The following is a 9,721-nucleotide window of genomic DNA, read 5'->3' on the forward strand; positions in this document are numbered from 1 at the left end:
TTTTCGTAATAAAAAGACTTCTTTAAGAATATTTTTCTATAGTTAGCCAATTAAAACTGCAGCCAGTATTTTAAAAACAGGTGCTTTTTCTCTACTATAATGGGGAAGGGGAAAATTCTGGATAGATATACACTAAAATATTGTTTAAACTTTAAAAGTTTATTTCTGGGAAGAAGTAAGGCTATTGGTGTTCTTACATATTGCCTTTCTGTTTTTGTATTTTCTGAAAAAAAATTTTTGCAATGAACATTTATGGATATGTAATTAGAAAAGGAAACCATCAAGTAAAAACAAAAATTGGATGAATAATATGTTTGAAAGAAAATTCACATCATCATAACAATAACTTGCATTCTTTCTTTTTTTTTCAAAATTGCTTGATGTTTTCCCTTGCAATTTCCCTGTGATATTCATAGGGTAGGTATCATTAATCTCCTTTAATTTGCCAAGACACAGGCAGAGTAGTGCATTGAATTAAAGGTGAACTTAGGGTAGAACTGAGGTATTCAGTGTTTATCAATTCCCCAAATATTGAGAATTATAATTGCTACCTTATCCTATTGTGTTCTGTTTCTTCGGTGATATATCATCTTTATTTTAATACTTTTTTTTTCTTTTTAGGTTTTTTGTAGAAATTTTATTTATAAAAAACAGATTGAGAAGATTTGTGAGATTTCATTAAATTCGAGGCACACCAAATCCACTCAATTGAATAATTCAGGGGATATAATTTGATATGTTTTTACTCTCTTCCTCTATTTATAGCTTTCTCTGAAGGTTGCAGTATTAAGGTCAGATAATTCACTTTAAAATATTGCCAATTACTTTTGAGAAGATGAGAATTACTGAGACAGGAGCATTTTTTACAGCATTTGAGAGAAAAATTTCAACTCTATTGTGAAATAAGAGTAGCAGTGGTCAATATTTTTTCAATGACTTATTATTTTTATTTAATATACAGAAAAGAAGTAGGGCGTAACTATTGTATCTTAAGTGTTATCGGATATAAGACTCAAACACCATGATAACTGGTGAATCCTCCTAGTCTAATATCAGTATTATAGACTTCAGTGGCTTTTAAGTTTGTTATCTTCAAGACTCAAAACTTCATGAGATTAATAATTAAAATAATAAGGAACATTTAAGTCTGAGTTGAGATCACATTCTTAGCCTCTTCTATACTTACTTAACCTTTGATACAACAAATAGTTTGTAATCAACAATACCACCACTTTCTACTAGTGGCTGGACAATCAATCTAACTACAGTCCTGCATCTTGGGTTTGTGACTGGTAAGGAAAGAGAAGGAAAAACCAAACAAACTTTAATTAGTGTCTTTAATGTACCTAATGTTTTATATTCATTATCTTGATTAAATCTTAATTTAAAACTATGAGGTAGGTATTGAAATCCTAATTTTTCAGATGAGGAAACTGATGCTCACAGTGGCTAATTAGCTTGTCTTAGTCCTAATTAGCTTGACTTGTTTACAAATGGTGGAGCCAGAATATGAAACCAGTTCATTCATCTTTGAAGCTGGTGACATTTTCAATATATCAGTGTTTCTCAATATGGGGGATACCCTGGGATTTGCATCCCAAATGCTAGGGAAACATGTTAATTTACAAATTCCAATTAATCAGACTAAACTAATTGAATCAGTCTCTGGAGGTAGCCTCAGGAAATTCCAGTTGAAAAAAATCACTCAACTGATGCTTACATATGCTTGACACATGAGACCTCTGAGTCATGGTACCTCTCTTTCCTTAAGCCCTAATGCAAATGCATCTACCAGTAGACAATCAGATGTTCCTGTGATATTTTTTGACAACTTTGGGTCACTTTTTCCTTCTTAATGATGGAGATCAAGAATTGTTGGTAGAGACAGTATCAATAATTGGATGAAGATACAGACAACAGGTTGATCAAAATAACTGCTAACACTAAGAGGAACATGTTGAATGAGTCTATTACAAAATCAAAATGGTCTTGATAAGAGGGAACCATTAGACAAATCAAACAGAAAATATAGGAGAAAAAAAAATGTAAGAGAGACAAGTTCTATATACTGCAAAGAGAGACAAAACACTGACCACAAGAGAGCAGTAGAAAGAAGATAGGGCTTAGTCTAAAGTCACATGGAAAATATGACTCTTCTTCATAACACAAAAAATTAATAATTAATAATTAATTAATTAATAATTAATAATAATAAAATTTCATGAAATCCTATGCTTTATTGTTAGATTTAATAAAATAAAGGCAGGTGTAGTTTTTCCTCCTTTTAATTTTGTGTTAGTTAGACTGCTCCTGGAGATAGGCAGATGATTCTGAACACCACAATTGAAGAGCTGAATAGTCACATTAACGAATTTCACTGTATACTGAGAAGATTACTCCAAAGGGTGGGGAAATGTGATGCCATGTCCATGGGGTATGGATGAAGACAAAGGGTATGTTTAACCTGAGAAAGAGAAGTTAGTAGATATATGATAACTATCTTTATTTTTTTTTGATAACTATCTTTATAAATTTAAAAAATCTCTGGGATTTTTAAATTTATTCTATGGGACTATAGAGACTGAATTATGAACAAGGAGTAGAAATAGTAAAGATAACAGGTCAATATAAAGAAGGATTTTTTAAAAATAATTAGAAGGATTATTAGAAACAGGAAATAGTCATGCCAATACATATGCACTTGTTCAGGGCACTGTAGAGAAAGTCAAGCACTGTATCTGATCACTTTTGCTCCATCATGGCCTACATCTTGCCTACCTTGATTGCCATTTTATCCTAGCACTTGGCATGAAGTCCTCTCTTAATAAATATCTTCAATGAATCAATGGACAAGATTCTGAGTTGTCATATGTCTATTCTACATCTACTCATGTTAGAAGAGTTAAGTTCATTTTTCTGCCAGTGCCATCCTGTGTCCCATGCTCAACTTCTATCCTCTTCTAGCCAAACTAGAGAAAACAGGCCTCAGTCTGATTAACTGTGATAGATAGCTGAAAATTTGGTTTTACCAGTAAAACTGTGCTACCTAGAAATCTTGAGTTTTTATGGTTTTAGCAAACAAGTCACTCGAATGGTCGCAAAGGGCTGGGCACTTGACTAAACTGTGAAAAGCTACTGGGAAGAACATGTGCCAGAAAAAGTCTTTCAAAAAGAAAAACAAAAGATACATTTATAAATAAATCTTTCTTGATTGTGATTAGAAGTTTGAAATATGTGACTTGCAAAGGTGGATGTGAACATCTTTAAAATGGATATTCAAAGGTTGCCCAGTCGTTGGAGCATTGGGACTCTTGGTTGCGGCTCAGTCATCAACTCAGGGTTGTGAGATCGAGTTCCATGTGGGCTCTGTGCTCAGTGGGGAGTCTGCTTGGGATTCTTTTCCCCCTCCTTTGCCGTTCCCTCTGCTCCTACCCTGCTCTCAGATAGATAGACAGATAGATAAATAAACAAACAGCTAAATAAAACATTTTTTAAAAAATTCAAAGCTACTGGAAAACTATGCATAATAGTATAAAAACAATAAAACCTGCCCAACCAAATACTGTGTAAAGCTGCACTATTAGAGTTTAACTTATTTTTGACTATTATATTCTTAAATCTATGATAATATTTTGTGGAGGAGGAAAGAAGATTTGTGCTAAAGCCTATATAAAATATTCACATTTTTTATATAAAATACACTACCACTTCAGTCAATGCAGATCAATAGTTTGTTTGAGTCAACTCCGAGTTCCAAAATTCTTGGGATACCTCCTGGTAAATGTGCACTAGATTTAACTAATAGGTAACTGATTTGGAAGGACATAATGCTGACTGAACTACATAATTTTAGATTTTTCTTTTCAATAGATGCCTTATTTTTATTCAATTCTCTACAACATTGCTATCTAAGGTTTTAGGATTTAGATTCAAGTCATAGTACTTAGCAAGTACTCATTGGAGGTCGCATTTCTTCTCTGCCCCTCTCTTCCTTTGGAAGGAATTGCTGTTTGGTATTTTCCTCAAATTAAATCCTTTTTTTACTAGTATGTATCACGAGTTTCTCAGTTTTTGCTATTTATATGTTCTGTTTAACTTTCCTTAGGCATACGGTAGTATAAATACACACAAGATCCCTGGGAAGGCTCTATTCCAGTGATTTATCTTCTGTAATATGGTTGTGGTTGGAAAGTAATAATGGTAACTACATAGCAAATTATAAATCTTCTGTAAACATCAATACATCTTAAATCATAAGACATTCCTGAATGCAATGCATACTGAAAACAGGTAAGTTATCCAGTAATAATTTGATATTTGCTGGTAAAAAAAAAAAGCTTTTTCCAATTATTTTATCACAGAGTTTGTCATGCTCATTAGAACAGCCTAAGGATATATGAGTAAAGGCATTTTCCTTCCATTCAAAAAATTAGAAAAATTAAGGAAATGAACACTTCATCTTTAGACATGGTTCAGGTTTAACATTAACAACATATTTTTACTATACATAAAAAAATAGTAGGTGGTATGTTATTCAGTATTTCTTTCAACAAGCTTTTTATCATTGAACATTTATTTTATTAGCTTGTGAACCAAGAATGTTTATTAGTTGGTTCACACAATTTTAAATACCTTTGCTGCCTGACTACATTGGCTTGCCACTGGGACTCTACTTTTGTGTTGGATCTCGTGCATTATAGGAACTCAGACCAGTGATCAAGATCTCCAAGGATTTCGGTTTCCTAATTCACAACATTTTTATAATTGGCTTCGTATTGTGTTTTTATAAGAGGATCTTACCCTTGAACACACGTGCACAGACACACATGCACAATCCCATACATACATCCCAGCTGCCCAAAAAAGGACTGGGGTTTCAGATTCAGAACCCTGTATTCTGCATTCATGGCAGCATGTGGGAGAGACACGTGGGAGAAGCAGAGCAATGATAGACACAAAAGGGAAAGGAGAACTTATTCAAAGCAGGAAGGGTGTACTTTATGGGACTAAAAAATAATGATATGAAGGCGAGTTAGGGCATTGTCACAGTGGCTTAAGCAAAAAGTGTGGTAAGAAATGAATAGGAGAAAATTAACTAAAAAATTACCTAGGTGGTAAATTGATCTACTACCCTCTCCCTCCGTCTCCAATACCTTTCCCCTAATTATTCTCTCCTAGATTCTCCAATATTTTGAACTATTCCTTACACATTTCTGGCAATTAATTATAGTACTATGTTTACACTTTAAGTACTGATATTTTCCGTGGATTATTTCTCAGTCTGAATTATTCACTTATGTATTCATTCATTTATTCATTCACTTTTTATCCACAGTTACAGAGTATACATAATCTATTTTATAAGATACTGAAATATAGAGTTATAATATTCACTCTCCATGAAAACAAGCATCTGGTCTCATAGGTAATAAAATCAAACAAAAACTAAGGTACTTGGTAAGCACGAACTTGTTCCCCAAAAACATCTCTGCCTCCACTTCTTCATGTGATCCCTGATAGCAAGGTTTACATATTATTTTTCTTTTTTAGCCTAAATGTTAATATCATGCCTGACTTCTGTAAGAAACTAAATAAATGTTTGCATTCTTCAAAATTTAATATTTTGTTCTAACTAAATTAATTTTAACTCCCCATCACAAATAATCTGTGAGTTTCTTAAGTACTAGTAAAGCTAAATGTCATTTGTCTTTATTAACTCTTCATGTTTACTGGGCCACTTTAATCAATATAATCATGACAGAAAAACGGGATGTCCGCCCCTTGGATGTTTTTCTATGAAAATATCCGATGCTAATATTTTATATTTTCTAAATAAAATAATGATTATTATAATTACTTATGAATTTATTTATATATTGCCTCACTACATCATCTTAGGGTTGAGTGTTCTTTTAAATATTGAATTGATTTTTCAGAAGCCAGTGCTGGAGCCCAGTAAGTGGACATTTGGCTACTTGCCCAGTGGCTTCATATTAGCGTGCACTTGATGAGTGAAAATGAAAAAAGGAGCATGGTTTACTGATGGTTGGTTGATTTATTTCTTATTCTTGTGCCTTCTACTTAGTTGTTTAAATGTGGTTACTAATAATCAACATACTTCAACTGATAAATGGTACCTTGAATAATGCAGTTTGAAAAGGAACAATTTCTTTTAGCACCTAGAATGTCAGAGACACTGTGTTGGGCACTACAGAGATTTTTTTAAAAAGATATATTGCATATGTCTTGTATGTTAATATTGTGCAGATATATAACCTGAAATATTTCTGAGATATTAGCAAAAGATCTTACAGCCCCACCATGAATTTCATTTGCTCTGAAGCTTTATAATTTGAAAATCTCAGAGGGACTAATAATGAGACTATTTTGTATAAAACCCAGCAAGTCCTGGATCTTTTTCATTTAAATTTCTTCCTTTAGCTTACCTCTACTCTCCCATATTTTACAATAAGCAGCAAGAAGAAGCTAGTGGCAATTTCAATATCCCTGAAAATCTTAGCTAGATCATCCTATCCATTAGGATTATTTTCAACTTTCCTTTTGGCCACAGGGCACAAAATTGGGAAAATTTTGCTACTATATAACAAAGAATATTTCCTTCAGCTGTCCATAGCATTTTCCTCACTTTTTTTCAGCCCTCACTAGCAGCTTCCCTGAGGGCTAATCAAACTTCTACTAACAGTCTCTTTATGATCCTTTAAAATGTTTCTCAGACTTTCTTCAATGTCCCTCCATTTTTTTTGCACCTGCATCCTGATCATTAAGCCACATGTTACGGGCTGTGTTAGCTTGGTGCCCTACTCCTAATACAAAAATCTGGTCACTATGACTGCATAACAAGCTGGTACAAAGCTTAGCGGTGTAAAGCAACCCTATATTATGGCCCAGGTTTTTCTGGGTCAGGATTTCAGACAGGACACATAGGAAAGTCTCATCTCTGCACACTCTGCTTCAGCTAGAGCTGCTCAAAGACTAGACCTGAAATCATATGAAGATTCACGTATCTGTCAGGTGATGGTGGGAAGACTCAAACAGCAGAAGGCTGGAAAAGCGGAGTTGCTCAGGCACCTCATGCTGCTTGTAAGCACCCTAGCATGGTGCCTTCAGGGAAACCACACTGCTCACATGTTGGCTCAGGACTCCGCAGCACGTTTTGAAGGAGAGGCAGGCAAAAGCTGTGTCACCTTTTCCAATCTAGACTAAGAAGTCATAGAGCATGACTTCTGCCACTTTCTATTAACTAGAAGTAAGTCACTGGCTTGGGACCATATTTTCAGAAAAAAGGATTAGACTCCGTATCTTGTGGCAGATATGTCAAAGAATGTCAAATGGGGCAGATATGTCAAAGAAATGTCAAAGAATTTGGAAACATGCATAAAACCAAGACATAGGGGTATAATATGGAAAAAAAATTAAAAAGAACATTTTAAGAGAGAGAATGCAGAATTACAGGACACAGCATGGAAAATCATGGTCCATAATGTGGATCGATGACATCACAATTTGGCTGCACCTTGTATGCCCTTTGAGAAGTCTTAAGATATATGATCAGAAATTTTGGTAGTATTGTACAATATCTCTCTTACCAATCCTACTATTTCTCATTCCCCAGAGCTTAACCTATTTTTCGCTCCACCTGTGGGTCACTTGTATGTATGTCCACAAATCAAGCCTACCTGAAAACAGGAGGTACTCCCTGATGTGTATCTATTTCTGTTTCCCTCCTGTGTTATGAGTTGTTGAGACTGATTCCCTGACCCTTAAGTCTCAGTTCTTGTACATGGACTCCTGCTTTTATTTCCATTGCATCATCATTTTCTGGAAAAATTTTATTCAGAATTATGTTATCTATAGGCATGGTAGGCTCTCAGATCAGACTTCTAAGAAGGGGGTCCAGGACCAATGCAGGCCTCAGGCAGTTTGAACAGTTTAACTGCATACATGGATATCAAACCAAATCATACAATTTGCATTAACAATATGAATGACAAAACTAAAAAAGAAGAATTGAAGAGATCCCTATACACCTTGTTTTCTCAGTTTGGCCATGTGGTAGATATTGTAGCTTTAAAGACCATGAAGATGAGGGGGCAAACCTTTGTTATTTTTAAGGAACTGGGCTCATCCACCAATGCCTTGAGACAGTTACAAGGATTTCCATTTTATGGTAAACCAATGCAAATCCAGTATGCAAAAACAGACTTCTAAGAAGGGAAAGTAGTTTCAGTGGAGAGCGGAGGAAAAAAGGCAGTTAATGCTTATTAAGTTCATTCTCTAAAGTAAACACTGTTGGATACTATATACTCCTAGGTTAGATCCCTTTATCAAGGCTGAGAAACAGGGAAGCGAGTCCATCTCCTGTGTATGGCTGGGTGGGACTGGGATACCAAAGAAACAGGCTGGATTAATATTTTCTTTTTTCAGGCTGGATTAATATTAAAGGCTGTAGTCTCAGAGAAGATTAGCATGGCCCCTGAGCAAGGATGACACACAAATTTGTGAAGCATTCCATATTAAAAAAAAAAAAAAAGGCTATAGTCTCTGCAAGGATCATATCCAAATGAGATCTAGGAGAGACTCTAGGTCACAAAGACTGGATAAAATGGGGAGAGGTTTGTACTAGGTGTGTGTGAGTGTGTGTGTGCATGTATCTGTAGTTTACTAAACTTTAAATTGCACAAACATTGCTGGTCTCATATTCATATCTCCAGTGCCCAGTTCTAAGTTTCAATACATTTTTGTGGAATTGGAAAAGAGTTATTAGGTACATGGGTGCTGGTTTAGAGAAAAATAAAGGGAAAAAGGATATATGTAGGGAAGCCAGACACAAGACAATGCTTAAATTTTAAGCAAAATCTAAATCTTAACTGCTGTGAGTATTGGGCCCCTATTTTTAGGATTGCTTCAAAAAGTCAGGAGAACCACGGCTGTGGTTTCAACTGTCTCAAGGCATTTATAGGAACTACAGTCTCCTATAAACAAGCAGGGAGATGACACTTCATGAAAGATCATAGTCCTTGCCCTTATCTTGTCATTCTCCTTAAAAACTAACTTCTTTTAGAAGACTGGGGTCCTATTTCTTATGGATAGAACCAAACACAGTTAGAGCAGGACATTACTCTTTCCAGCTTCTTGCTGTAATTGTGTGCTTAAAAATTGAGAACCCTTTACTTATCTGTTGCATTCCTCTATTCCACTGTTGATCTGGACTGAATTCAGAGATCGCAGTAATTCTTAGGTACACAGAGAGATCTGGGCGCTTTCCTCGGCTTCAAAAATTGAATAACCAAGGTGAGTTATAGAAACATGTGAGACTTCACACAAAGGAGAAATCATATCATAGCAGATATGACAGATGGCAAGCTGTTACAATTTCCCTTTTCTAGGACACACAGCTAGATTCCATTTCTCAGGCTCCCTTGTAGTAAGGTGTGCCCACGTGACCACGTCTAGTCAATAGACTGTAATTTGCAACAAAGCCCCTCCCAGTTTGATTTTATCTGACACACTCTTCTTAGGAGGGTATTGGACATGGCAAAGTCACAAATGGAAGGTGACTGGGATGCTGTATTGTTACCAGGAGGAGAGTTGCCTAAATAATCAGAATCTCTTTTTGAGAATTTATAAGTAAGCTTATATTATGTAATGTTTCTGAAATTTGAGGGTATATCTTTTTTTTTTTTGAAGGTATAATTTTTAC

General features: G+C 35.0%; 1 non-coding gene across 1 annotated transcript; it reads left to right on the forward strand.

Moving 5' to 3' along the window:
* Positions 1-8,434: 8,434 nt before the first annotated feature.
* On the forward strand, positions 8,435-8,539 carry LOC121475064. Its single transcript, XR_005983609.1, has one exon. It is a non-coding gene; the product is annotated as a U6 spliceosomal RNA (small nuclear RNA).
* The last annotated feature ends 1,182 nt before the right edge of the window (positions 8,540-9,721 follow it).

This window comes from Vulpes lagopus, chromosome 1, assembly GCF_018345385.1.
Source record: "Vulpes lagopus strain Blue_001 chromosome 1, ASM1834538v1, whole genome shotgun sequence".
NCBI lineage: Eukaryota > Metazoa > Chordata > Mammalia > Carnivora > Canidae > Vulpes > Vulpes lagopus.